This window comes from Cryptomeria japonica, chromosome 11, assembly GCF_030272615.1.
Source record: "Cryptomeria japonica chromosome 11, Sugi_1.0, whole genome shotgun sequence".
NCBI classification, from domain to species: Eukaryota; Viridiplantae; Streptophyta; class Pinopsida; order Cupressales; family Cupressaceae; genus Cryptomeria; species Cryptomeria japonica.
Genome location: NC_081415.1, coordinates 81,461,800 through 81,477,143, shown reverse-complemented (window position 1 = coordinate 81,477,143; position 15,344 = coordinate 81,461,800).

The window sequence follows — 15,344 nt, the reverse complement described above, 5'->3', positions numbered from 1 at the left end:
GTTCACAAGGAAAATTCCATCATTACTATCAGAATAAGAGATAGATTTAGAGGTCAAGGTACACCCATAATGGTCAGGATCATGTCTAATGGAATTAGGATCTATTTATTTGTCTTCATAGGCAATATTGTTATCATGGGTACATGGAGGGCCATAAGGATTTTTTGTTGTATGGGTTTTGGCACTAGATATGAAATCCTTTTCATTATCATGGGAATCAATCTCAATATTTCCCTCCTCTTCAAATCGTCTTGTGGGGTTTGCACTAACATCTTCAGAATGAGACAATGGGATACTGGTGTTGCCTAGTACTAGTGGTACATTACTTTAGATCGTGAAACCTTGTTCTATCTACCCATATCCCAATCCTTGATTTATTGGATTCTTTATTAAAAGGATGGGTTCTATTACTCCTTGGTTTTGTGCTCCTATTCTAGTAGTGTCATCATAGCCATGTCCTTGCAACATTGAAAATACTTTTATGTACTAGTCTAAGGGAAGGTGGGCTAGTGGAATTTCTTCTTCATCTTGGTACAACCACATGCAAATGTCTTCTTCAAGAGACTCATCATTCAGTTCCCCCATTTGATAAAAGAGGAGAAAGATGAATATTTCACTATCGTTGTGCCTTTTTGTTGATCCTTATGATTTGGTGATGGTCTTCCAAAGGATTTCGGTGACATGGGTAACTTTCCAATGCAAAATGCTTCAGTGTAGGAGTATTCTCTGCATCCTTTATCATTAATCCAAAGCTTGATATTATAACTATATGAGGAAGGATTTGACATATCCGATAATGAAAAAGACTAAATATGTGGGGTAAGTGGAGCCTCTTGATTTACTGGGACCTAGCTATCCATCTTTTCTTTCAAGTCATTATAGTGTTGAAAGGGATTAAGATCTCCTATTATATTGATTTCAATGTAATTATAGGGGAATTTGATGCATTGATGATATGTTGAAGGCACTGCCTACATAGTATGGATCCATGAGTGACTAAGGAGCATATTGTAACCCAATTCACGATATAGGACCTGGAATACCATATCTCTTGTTATAGGCCCAACTCTTATTGGAAATGTGATCACCCCCTTAGATGGATGTTCTATATTATCATAAGATTCGATATTGATCTTTTTAGATATATCAACATTATGCTTAGAGTACCTAATGCCTTAACCAAGTTTAGCATGTAGATATTATGACCTACTCTACCATCTATCAGCACTAACCTAACTTTATGCTTATGGAAAAATGTTTCAAGGTGTAAGGGTCATTATGAGAAGGCTTATGCATGAGAATATCTTGGTGCGTGAAAGCAACATGGGGTATGGTCACTAAATTTTTTATCTTTTCTTGGAAGGCGTTTTCATCAATGTTAATAAGTACTAAGGACTTGCCCAAGGATTTATCTAAGATTTCTCAAAAATAGATGTGTGCAAGAGTTTTCTTTAAATGATCAACTACATTGTATGTTCCTTTTGGTGAGAGATTGGATGATGCTCCTTGGAGAGTAACCTAAGAGTGAAAATTAGCGACTGCACAATCAGGGGTTTTTACTTTGACTGTTATAGTGGCAATAGTCTCTTCGGCTTGGCTAATATGGTTGATGGTATATTCCTGGGAAGCGTTGGAGTAATTAGCCTTGTTGTTTTGCGAGCCTGAACTAGAGACCTTACCCTTATCAAGATTATAAAATGGGTTATTAAAAATTGTATGATCAACTTGATGCTTCCTTAGGATTTTCAACAACTATGTCTCCTTTATTAATGAGGTCCTAAATAAAATTCTTGAGCTTGTAACAATTTGAAGTTTTATGACCTTTAACTTGGTGATAATCACAAAATTTATTATCATTCCACCATGCTAGCTTGAGAGGTCCAAGTTCATATGATTTGACTTTAGGAAGTGTTATCATATTTAACTTAATTAGTTTCTTGAGTATGAATTTGATAGGTTCTCCCAATGGGGTGTAAGTTTGCCTAGGCTTATAAGTCCTTGGAACACATTGGTTGTTTGATTGAGTCACATTTGTTGATATCGTGTTATTGTTTGACTTGTTCTTATTAGGATTATTTGTATTATTAAGAAATTGAAGGGAGGCAATAGGTTGTGCTTGATTAATTATTATAGCACCCACCACTCCATCATTAGTGACATTATTATTTTTGGACTAAATTTTGTTTTCTCATTAGAGGTATTGTTGGTCGAATTGACTGCTTTTAAGGTTTTCAAGATACATTTTCAATGAGGTCTTTCTCACATTTGAGTCCCTTTTCTACCACTTGGTGGAATGAATCTTGGAATTCCATTTGAAGGGGGTACTTTATTTGAGGGACTAAATTTTTGGTGATCATATCTACTCACTCCTTCTTAGGTATATGACAAGGACTTCTCCGAGCATAAAACTTCTAGCATTGCAGGAAGGACACAAAGGATTCTCCCCCCCTCTATTTGGTAGCACATAGGTCCTATAGAGTTACAGTATTATCAATGTTGTGTGAAAATTTTATGATAAATTGTTTTGTTGGTTCTCCCCATGATCATATCCCTGGTGGTAAGTTGGAGAACAATTCTAGAGATTGAAATCCTAGGCTATGTGGAAAGAGATGCATAAGGTATGTATATTCGCCCATGACCTCTATACAAGTGGTAAAAAATTCTCAAATATGATCTCTAGGATGCCCTTTTCCCTTATATTTTTCAAACTTGGGAACTTCAAAGTTCAAGAGAAAGGGTGGCATATACATCGTCCGATCAAAGGGGTAAGGATAGAGTGTTGGCATGATTGGCATAACTGATGCAGATGAAGAATGATGACTAAACCAATAAAGGACTGTTTGTGATGACATTGTGATAAAGAGATTGAGATTGCATGATTGGATGACTTTGATCAGTTATTTGTGTTGTCATTGATGGCAACTGATGTTTACTATATTGTATTTTGTCATCTAAGTCTTTTTGGTCTACCAAAAATGGCTTACTAGTAAAGAAATTGGAAATTGGGAATTAGGACCTTAACCGATAAACAAGGAAATATTTTGATTAGATTTGATGATTAGTGATAATTGAAGTGTTCTAGTTTGGAATGTGAGTTTGAATCATTGTAATATGTATCTGACTAGAACTGCATCATATTTTGGTTACTGGAAGTCATGTTTATGACTTTTGTTATATTTTTGCTAGGTTTTAAGAAGGGTTTAAGGACCGGTAAAGAATTCTCTAAACCGGTAATGATTTTTGGTTTGGCAATGATATACATCAAGTTCAAATATTGATGATGATGTGACTGGACCTGCGTGAAGTTTTTTAATAATGTTTTGGTGTGATCAAGATTGAATTTATTGGGAATGAGCAAAGTACTTAGTGAAATGAGCTAAAGGTTTGAAAGAGTATTAGATCAAGGTGTGGTGATCATTCAATGGTTGTAATTGATTTGTAATTGACTGTAATGAACCATATGATGATATGTAATGAGTTGTAAAGATCTATGATGATCTATGTTGTAAGTCTAAGGGTTTTGTAACTAACTAAGTTGTAAAGGTTATTTAGGTCAGTACAGTTGATGTTTATTATGTCAGTGCTTTTGAGAAGAGTGAGAAGTCAAACCAGAGTGTGAGAGATCTGCCAGAGTATAGAAGATTTGGAGTAGAATTGGATCTGATCAAGCAAGCAGTTAAGATCTATACCCAGATCATTCAGTGTTGTTCCCTAACAATTGCAGTAGTCAAAATCCCTTAACCAGGTAGATCAACATCAAGAGTGTTAAATCCTCTTGTGAGGTTGATCCTAATAGGTCATAGCCACTAATAGGGCTCAACCTCTTGCAAGGTTGATCCTAACAAGTCATATCTTCTAACAGGGCTCATCATCTAAATCGATTAACTGGATGACTCCTAATAGGGTCTTCTCCTAATAGGGCATCTTTGTAAGCTCCTAACTAGGCTAGGATCCTAACAGAGTGCATTCTAAAAGAGTGCACAGTTTTTTAGGGTACCAATTCCCACTATGGTTTTTCCCTATTTCGGTTTCCATGTGAAAAATATGGTGCTCATGTGGTGAATGTTTCTGATGTGATGATTTGAGTTACTTTCAGTTTATACATTTGTATGAACACTTAATGAGCACTTTTGTTAAATCAGTTTAACAGTTGGTTATCAGTGATTACTGGTAATGGTAAAGAGTTTATTACTAGTTTATGATTGATTTGGTGAATTTTCATAAGGTTGAGTTTCATATTTGAAATTGTTGTTAATACTAACTCACCCCCCTCTCGGTATTAACCGAATCCTCTAAGATTAACAATTGGTATTAGAGCATTGGTCCTCTGTGTTGAGAAAGCTTAACAGCTTGAGTGAAAGATCTTGAAGAAAGATGATGAAGAAGGATAGTCCCAAGTTTACCAAGGACAATTACTAGACATGGAAAGACCGGATGAAGATATACATTAAAGGATTGTGTGCTTAGTATTGGAATCATGTGGTAAACAAGTATGTTGCTCCAACTACCAGCCCCTTGACACCGGATGAGCTTAAAGAACAAAAAAGAAAACATTCAAGCCTTGGAAGAATTTGTATTGATGAGCCTAAATAATGGCTCTATTTTGATAGATTGTTGTTATAATACTCATTCCTAGGTCTTGTGATTAGATGATGTTTGGATCAGGATACTCTCCTAGTTGATACCTTTTAAGTGTTTCTGAAACTTATTTGACTTATACTTAAGGTTGTCATATAATGGTTTTCAATTGATTTATCTATGCAACTATCTAAAATCAATCTTAAGTATGGTTTAAATTATATCATGTTAGCATTAGTATATACACATGTTTGTTGTGCACATTAACATTATGATGCAGGGTCAACAAAGGAGAAGGAAAGACTAAGTGGCAATTTAAAGAAGCACTGAGTATGCAGCCATGATGTAGACCTAATCAAAGAAAATTAGTATTAAGGGAGATCGAAGCCACTTGACTAGTTCTTTAGCAAAATGATTTATGGGACATTTATAGCTATTCTTAGTGGAGCTTAGATCTAGGAAGCTAGTCATGCTATATTTTCTCTGCTGCAGGACAGATGTTGTTCTATTTTCCTACGCTGACTTCTTCTTCTTTTGTTTAATAAATCATGTTCACCCATTCCATAGGAATGTGGTTGATTAGTTAGGAATCTGTTATAGTTTCCATTTAAATAAAGAGGTCTCTCTCTCCTCTCGGGGATATAGAGAAGAATGACCATAATATTTGTAATACTTAGTTTCTGGTATTTATGTATTTTTCACAATCAAAATGGAATAAAGAGATCAATGTGATTTTAAGAGATTAACAATTGTAATTTGAAAGTTCTAGATATGCTCACTCAAGGGGACCCACTTGGTGAGTAATCCTTCATGTTTTCCAGTTAGTTTCCATTTTTGAGTATTAGTTGTTTTGGCAATTTTTTGTTCCTGTAGCCACTGAAAATAGTTCTTGTGTTTGTTCCTGCAACCACAACGGCAGAGTAGTTCATGTTCACTTGCTAGAACATTATCATTTAGTAGTTGTTGTTTGAGTGATTTCCTATTGTGAATTTGAATTAAGTATTAGTTCATTGAGATTTTTCATGTTTCCTTCAAATAATTTCCTTTTCTAGAGTAATATAGAATGGTTGCAATATGAACTTGGTGCACATATAGTGCTGGCCCATTTCACGTTTGCGTCCTTAGTTGATAAGTAAATGAGCCTTTTCTATAGGAAAGATAGCTATTCAAAGATATCCAATCTCTAAATTGTGTTTTATTACCTAGTTGCCATTATAGTTGTGAGGACCAACATTTTTGGCATCATTGTCAGGGATGGTGCCAAACTAAGAACCTATTGTAACCATTAGTTTTAAGTTTTTTTAGTTAGCTCTTTTAATTTCTTCATTAATCTGCATGCATAGGAGGAGAAGAGATGCATTAGGAATATTTCTTCCCTCGCATCCCACTCAAGATATAAGATTAGATCAAGCACCTGAAGTAAACCCTTTTGCAAAAGCTTATGTGCAAGATAGAGGAGTTTTTAATTTGTCAGAAGGAGACCTAGACTTCCTAAATGAAGACCCTAAGAAAAATGTTTTACCTTTAGTCCTTTATCAAGGACCAATGGCACAAAATCCTCCACCTCCACCTGTAAACCCAACCTTTGAGTTTCCCATTCCTAACCAACATGATAATGCAAATTTGAAAAATATACCAGCTTCTTCTCTTCCAAAGTTTAATGGTTTGGTAACAGAAGATCTGGATACCTTTTTTATTGAATTTGACATCCTTTGTAGAAGTTATGATTATACCACTGATGCCCATAAACTCAATTTATTCCCTACTACTCTGAAAGAAGCTACCCAGAGATGGTTTATGAGTCTAGAAAGAGATGTAATCACTACCTTGGAGGAGATGAAGACAAACTTCTTAGATAAGTATAAAGACTATTGCAGGGGAATGGACTGACATGGTGATCATATCTTTACAATGACACAAAGAGAAGATAAAATCCTGGAAGATTATTTGGAGAGGTTTATGTTTAGTGTTAGAAAATCCAAGCATAGAACTCTGAGTGAAGAATCCATGAAGTTGATCTTTCTAAAGGGAATCAATGAAGATTGTGTTGACTCATTAGACCTTTTGGGAGGAGGAGATATTACTCAAGCTCAATGGGATGAAATAAGATAGATTTGTCAGAAGTACTCCAGAGCTACAGCCAAGAGGGGAAGACACTATAGGCCTGGTTCTTCAATTACAAATGCATATACAATAGTTTCAAGAATGGAGATAACTCATTTGTTAAAGGAATTTAAGGAGGATATTATTAATAATATGGCTACTTAGTTGGATACACTTCAAGAAAGGAAGAATCATGAGGAGGCAGAGGCTATGATTGCTAAATTTTGTCCTCACTATCGACAAAAGAAGAAGGACTGTAAATGTAAACTGCTAGCTAAAATTGATAACCAGTAGACTTCCCCAGATTTCAAGCCTATCTATGGAGATGATGAACAACTCTTTTATGTTGCACAATGAAGTCCTTGGACTCTAAGACAAGGTATGCCACAAGATCCATTGTCATTTTCTAAACCTTATATGAACTTCAATACACAAAATAATCAGTGGAAACCTCCATACTCCCAAAATTTTGGAAATTATACTCCTCAATCTTGGAATAACTCTTAAAACCCTTGGCCTAAATATCAGATTCCTTCCTCTCAATGGCAGCAACCACAAGTGAATTGGTTAGCTCCTCAAGGTAAGTGGCAATAGCCACCACAATGGAGGGGAGGACAGCAATGGGAAAACCAATCATCAAGTTTTCTATAGCCACAACAACAGTCCCAACAACCGGCTTTAATGCCACTAGCTCCTAATGCTACTCCACTCGAGCCAACACAGCCTATGCCAAATCCAAATAACAAACCCCAATAGCAACAACAAGTTTTTTCAACTGATCCTAATAACTATCCTATATATTCTCTCAATATAAGTGATATTCACTTACGGATAGGAACAACACTGCCTACTCCATATCCTCCATTCATAACAGAATTACCATCTGAGGAGATTTCTCAGGACACTACACCTGATCAACCTAGAAACCCTGAGCAAGTTCATCATTCTAAGATTTCAGACACACATATAAGAACTATTGGCAAATGCACACTCCAATGAGAAATTGAAGGTGATTGAAGGTTTTATCATTTATGGCAACCTTGCAATCATATGATACCAGCACACAGAACACCGGCAGTGAAAGGATGGATACCAGCACTCTGGCCAACAAAAATTTTGTTGATAATATATTTTGTAATTAATTGTAAAATCATTGTAAGTCGACATGGTGAGTTGTAATATCAATCATATATGTATGAGATCATTGTAGAACATTTAAAAAGAATGTGATAGGTGGAATTAAGCAGACCTAATATGTGAATTATAGGTTAAGGGTTTATGTATGAAGCAGAGCTAAAACCGGTATTGGATTTGGCATAGTAGATGCTAATTTGAAGCAGTACAAGACATTGGATTTGTATAATCCATTTTGTAAGTCAGTGTGACTTCCTTTGTAATTGAGCAATGAGCTCTAGGCACTTGGCCTTTTTGCATGTGCAGGCCCCTCTTGTAAAACAATAATATTCCCTTATTGGCCAGTAGGTGAATATTGTGGGTCACAAATCCCACTGAGGTTTTTCCCACACTAGGTTTCCTCGTTAAACTATTATGTTATGGTGTGTTTTTCATGTGGTTGTTATTCTTGTTTACTGCATTATTTTTGGTTTACCGGTACACAGTATTGATATGCTTTACATGTTTTAATTCAAGTAAATTCATAAACTGGTTAGATACTCATTCACCCCCCCCCCCCCCCCTCTCAATATCTTTGGGAATCCTAACAAGAACTGCCCTATTCCTCAAAGATTGCAGGTAGAAGTGTCTAGGCAGCAAGATGATATAGCTTTTGATCTTATTGTTCAGTTAAAACATATATGTGTAAAACTTCCACTTTTACAAGCTATTAAGGATATGGAAAATATATTAAGGAGGCATGTTTGAAGAAACCTGGGAGAAAGAAAAAGGACAATTGGTTGATATTATGTTAGGAAAAATTGTTGTCCCTAAATACTTTGACCCAGGTATCCCTATTGTAAAGGTATTTATTAATAGAACTCAAATTAAAAATACCTTGACAAACTTAGGAGTAGCCATAAATGTAATGAATAATGATTTCATGCAACAAATCCGCATTACTAGTCTTAGATCAACCCCAACGGTCCTGCAGCTTGTTGATAGCTCTATTGTCCGGCCTAACGGGATGGTTGAATATATTGTTGTCACATTATATTCTTGGGAATACCCAAATAACTTTATAATACTCTCTCCTAAGGTAACATTGGGGGGATATCCAATCATTTTGGGAAGACCTTGGCTTGCTACAACTGATGCATACATAGGTTGTAGATCAAGGGACATGACCATTTCAGATGGTATTACTACTAAAACTCTTGCACTCTATTCTCCAGCACAACCACAACTTGATCAAGAGCAAGTAGTATGGCTAGATATAGGAGAAGAAGCAGAGGAAATTAATTTTGTTCAACAACTAATGATGTTAACCAAGGAACAATTCATAGCACTTGAAGAGGATGATACGGTACTCTCTAACATCATAAGAAATTATTATGGAGCAGCTCAACAGTCATTGGGTATACCAGCAAGTCCTTTGCATACTCTTCTTCCATCCGTAAGCTCTTTAGATTCTCCTGCAGCAACAGACATATTTCATACATTATTACCACAAGAGATGCAAACCTCTTGTCTATTTGAAATATCTAATGTTGAGTCAGTCACTCAAATAGAGGTTACCTCAGGAAGAAATCTAAATTTCAATAGCAAATTAGCAGTATATCAAAGATTGTCATTAATAGAATTACTCAAAGCCCAACAACAAGCCTTCGCATGGGACTATCATGATATGAAGGGATTAAATCCTACATTGTGTACCCATAGGATTTATATCAGAGAAGATTGTAAACCAGTTAGACAACCTCAGTGAAGGATTAATCTTGCCCTAAGGGAAATAGTTAAAGAGGAACTACAAAAGTTTCTTAATGCAGGATTCATTTACCCTATTTTAGACACTCAATGGGTTTCTCCCCTAGTTCTAGTTCCAAAGAAATGAGGGAAACACAGAGTTTGTGTGGACTAAAGGGAACTCAACACTGCTACCAAAAAGGATCACTTCCCACTTCCATTCATAGATCAAGTGTTAGATTCTTTAGCAGGTAAGAAATACTTTTCATTCTTGGATGGGTTCAGTGGTTATAATTAGACTATTATAGCTCCGAAAGATTAGGAAAAGACCACCTTTACATGGCCCTAGGGCACATATTCCTATTCAGGTCTCCCTTTTGGTTTATGTAATTCTCCTACAACCTTTTAAAGGATTGTCCTTAGTATATTCTCAGATATATCCCATGATTGTATGGAAATTTACATGGATTATTTTACTGCTTATGTTGCCACCTTTAAGGAAGCACTACAAAATTTTGCCAAAGTGTTGTAGTGGTGTAAGGGTCACAATTTATCCCTAAATAGTGAAAAATGTTTTATGATGATGCAAGAAGGAATAGTGTTGGGGCATCATATTTCTCAATTAGGTATTCAAGTAGATCCATCCAAAATTAAGGTAATACTTTCTCTTCATACCCTTGCAAAACAAAAGGATGTAAGAAGTTTTTTAGGCCATGCAGGGTACTGTATGCGGGAAAAGCAGGGCGATGATACTCAAAATGTGAAAAATGATGTTCAAAGGGCTTGTCCACACACCCACGGGACTTCTTGCTAAAATTTATGGAGTCATGAAGAATGACTCAACTTCCCAAGGTAGGTTCCATGGTTCTCTATCTCACAAGGTCCCTCAAGCCAATACCATTTCTCTCAGATCACTGAGCAAAGTGACTTAGCGATGACGAATGCAAGAACGAGGGATGCTTTAGATTGATTTTAACATGAAATGCATCCTATTTATGCATGATTCTACAAATGAGTTAAACTAGATTACAAGATGACAAGGTTAGTAGCAATACTATCCTAACATGATATAATAGTTAATGATTTAAGCTAATGATAATAGAAATACTCTAAAATGCTTATTAGATTAATTCCTATTACAAAGAGAAGCTAGATATATTGATAAAATTGAGCATAAGTGAGATACTAAAAGCTTGGATGATCTTGAAATGGAGGAATGAGGGCTCTATTTATAGGGAAAATAGGGCAATGGATGGTCAAGATTGGAGTTAATCAAGGGTCGGGATTGAAAGTTATCAATCCATGTTTACAATTCTCACCAATGAAATGGTGACAATTGTCAACATAAGACTGCTTGAGAGGAGAGGTAAGAAGCATTAAATGCTTGAGAAGACCTCATGGTTACCTTAGAAGGTAAGAGTTAAGGCTAGGTTAGGGTTATCCAATGGATAAAGCTTTTACCCAAGGGGTAAACTCTTGTGCAAAGGTTAAAGGGATAACCATGGTCAAAGCAATGACTGCTTGATGAGACCCCTGGGTTAGATGAGGGTTAAGTTAGACAAAATGTCTCTAACCATGCCACTAAGGGTTAGTTAACCATTAATGGTTTGAAGACTTTGGGGAAAAAAATTGTAAGAGTCCTTCCAAATTTGGGGGTATTCAACAAGTTAGCTTGTTGAAGGCATAAAGGCTTTAATGCCTTTTGAAGACTTTACTCCAATTTTTGAGAAGTGATCTCCTCAAATTTAGGGAAAGGGAATAATTGATGGGTTTAGGTTAATTGATTAGGATTAGATGGACTCTAGAAGAAATTAGGAAGAGGGTTAGGATGCAAGTGGGAGATGTAGGAAAATGCAAGTGGATGAGGGATAATAGGATTAATTAAAATAAATTTCTTTATTTCAATTTGGTTGCAAATTGGGAATTAAATAAATTAGATTTGTTTAATTGGGGTGAGCTATTTAATTAAATATAAATTTAATTAAAAAGTAAAGAGAAGGAATTTAATTAAATAAAATGATTTATTCAATTAAATGATAAAAAGGGCTTAAGTGAATTTAAATAAATAAATTGAGTAATTTATTTAATTAAATAGAAGAATGTGGATGATTTAATTAAATTATATTTAACTAAATAGAGGAATGAGAATAAAATGAACATTAAATACTCATTTAGGAATATGGTCATTTTTATACGTCTACATTTTGCCCCTCTTTGAAGTGATGTGTGTGCACATGTTGATTCAAAGAAAATGATGTGTCATCATGATTTGGTTATGATCAATGTGATGTTGTGTCGAGATGTTCATGTCATGCCCCAAATTTGATAAACGATGTTGATAATGCCCCCTCGGGAGATGAATCAAAAATTTGAAAATTTGATTTGTTTTGATAATTTTGATTGCATTTTTAATTTGCCTATGTTGAATGCGATAAGTTGATTCATCTCTTGATAATAATGTTTGCAAGGGTTAGAAATAAGACCACGAGAAATTTACGTGCTCATCCATGCAACCCTAATTTTCATCTACCCTATAAAAAGGTAAAAAGTGATTTATTTTGTCTCATTTGTACTCGTTGACTTTGGAGAAAGTGACACTTGGAGAAAAAGACAAAATGTCGATTCCTTTTGCTTCTCATTGATTTGAGCACATTCGAAGGTATCAGAGGTCTGCCACATATGGACCACCGGTAAGTCATCATTTCTGACCCCTTTTTTTTTTTGGTTTTGTCATTTTTGAACATGTTTTTCAATTTTTCCACACAGATTCAATCATAGTTCATACGATAAGTTGTGTAGCGCTTAGTGTTTTATGAAGTAGGGTAGCATTTGGGTAGATTAGGATAGTGCAATGGTAGGTTAGGGTAGTGCATGGAAATATGTTACCGCATCAGGGTCATAGGAAAGCGCATAGGGGAAAAAGGGTAATGCATTGGAAAGACCTAGTGCATAGGGTTAGCAGGAGCTCGCATGGGTAGAGTAGGATAGCGTGTAGGTATGACCTAGTGTGCAAGATTAAGTTCACAGTGCAAGGACCAAGTAGGATAGCACATAGCTTAGAAGTGGCACAGAGGGTAGTTTAGGTGGAGCGTTGATAGGACAGGGTAGCACATAGGTGCAACCTAGTGTGTAGATAAAAAAATTTAGCGCATCAGCGAAAAAATTTGGGTAAAGTAGTATTTTGGATGAAGAAAAATAGGTACATTTTTTCCAGTTATGCCGAGATGGGTGCAAATTTCAGTCTGTGTGTCTATTGTCATTGTTTTTATAAGTTGTCCAATATGAGTTCCGATATGGTTTTTGGATAGATAACCTGATTTGATTTGCAATGTTTCAAGTTGATGTTGATATGATGTTGATTTGATATGATGTTTTGATATGAACTTGATTTGATATGCATTGTTTCAAGTTGATATATATGTGGAACTTGAGTTGTTTTACAAGTTGATATGATTGTGGAACTTGAGTTGTTTTACAAGTTGATGTGATTGTGAAACTTGAGTTGTGTTACAAGTTGATATGAATGTAAAACTTGAGTTGTGTTACAAGTTAATATGATTGTGGAACTTGAGTTTTTTTACAAGTTGATATGATTTGATATGGAAATGGATTTGATATGATGTGGAACTTGATTAGATTTTCAATGTTTCAAGTTGATATAAATTTGTTTTTGATATGAATTGATTTGATGAGGAAACTGATATTGGACTTGTTTTGTTTGTGACAGGAGCGCATTGGGGTTGTTCAATCACGAGAGCAATTTCGGAGACCATGGTCATTGATACCATGATTGACACAAGTAGACAGGTATATCATTGAGAGGTGTGGTCTATCCTCTTTGTTAGAGATGCCCTGGTTTATCATTAACTGGGGTTTATTGATAGTGTTGGCCGAGAGGTGGCATAGTGACACCAACACCTTCCATTTGGCGATAAGTGAGATCACAGTGACACCTGAGGATTGCTACCAAATTCTATGGATTCTCATGGTAGGTGCACTTTTATAGTATGAGCAAATAGAGGAGAGTGAGACAGAGGCACTTCACCAGATTCTACAGGGTGATACAATTTGCGGATATGAGATCCCCTGGCAGGAGTTCCTTGATTTGGATTATGCTCCTCTACCATCAGTGCTAGCAGGATTCATAGGTGGTTTCTTATGTCCTAACCATAGGTCGAAGGTACTAGTAGTAGGATGCGAGTTAGTCCTGGAGGACATGGTGACACAGGGTCATCAATTTGCATGGGGGTCAGCTATGTTGGCCCACTTATACAGGGATCTGCATCAGGTGGTTTACTTGGGGTACAATAGTCTATTTGTTGGAGTGACACTACTACAGGTATAGGTGTGGGATCATATTCCTATAGCCAATTCACTTGTGGATAGAGATAGGCCTATTGGGTGTGCTTATGCATACAAATATAGAGGGATAGTTGTCTAGCATAAGCTAGGCAAACTAGAGCATTGGAGGAGAGTGTTAGATGATATTGATAGGCAATCTAGAGACCATACATGGAGTGTGAGGTATGGGCAGAGGATGGTATGGAGATGCCCTATGTCTACATGTCCCGATTTTTGATAGGGCAGATGCCCTTTGTGATTGAGAGACTCCTGCACAGCCAAGTGTTGTGGAAGTATGGTCATCAGCAGGAGATTCCATAGGGAGCATGCTTGTATGCTCGACGGAGATAGGATATACCAAAGTGGGGACCCACTATTGATAGCGCGGTGGTGGCTAAGGAGTTCTTTCACTTAGCTGGTCAGATATGGGACTACACCTATGGGGTAGTGGATGCAGGGATGATAGGGGATTTCACCACACTGTTTGTGGTGCATGTTGTGGCTCGGATATCCGATCCAATGGAGATGATTCCTGCTTTTGATGATGATGAGGATGAGCAACCTGAGAGGCTAGGGAGACGGGGAGATGATGGACAGGAGTTGGATGAGGGAAGTGGGGATGGTAGAAGAGGTGGCCGAGGTCTATGAGGGGATAGAGGGAGAGGATATCGAGGGAGGAGAGGAGATAGGGATGGTGATGGTGTTGATAGAGGGATTTAGGTGGAGAGATTAGTGTGGCGAGTTGTGGTGGATAGAGGGAGAGGAGGTTTGGCTATTGGAGTTGGGGGTGAGGAGAGGGTTGGAGAGTTGGTAGCGGTGGTGGGAGGGACTGATGAGTTTAGATGGCCGACTCAAAGGAGGAGGTCAGATGTGTTACCCCCACTTGCACCGAGGACAGGGGGAGGGATAGGGGGTACCACTTCACAGGTACCCATCCAGATGTAGATTCTGATGCACAGGGATGATGTGTAGATTAGGTCACTATAGTTATCAGTGCAACACTTGCAGACACAGCTACTGGAGCATCAGTGATAGATTACATAGCTAACCATTGAGCGGGATACAATTCTGGAGTGGTTGGGCCAAGTCGAGGCTCAAGCAGAGGCTTTGGAGAGAGCGTCGATGGGTGGTTCGATGAGAGATACCCTGAGAGAGGTGGCTTTGAGAGCCAAGGAGGTGGAGTACTACCAAAGGCATTACGAGGATGGAGTGCCCAAGGAGTGCTAAGTTCTAAGTTTTACAACTTCAAGAACTAGTTGATTCAGAGAGACTAGGTCGAGGATAGAGTGCAGAGGCATGACAGGGCCTACTAGACAGGATCCACCTGGAGATCCAGGTGTTGGGACATCTACTGCAAGATTGTCACCCTTAGGAGATAGTCATACCTAAGAGACGTCTCTATTGTATTTTGATCATTTTGTTGTATTAGCACAGACATGACATATTTTGTACATTGATCATTT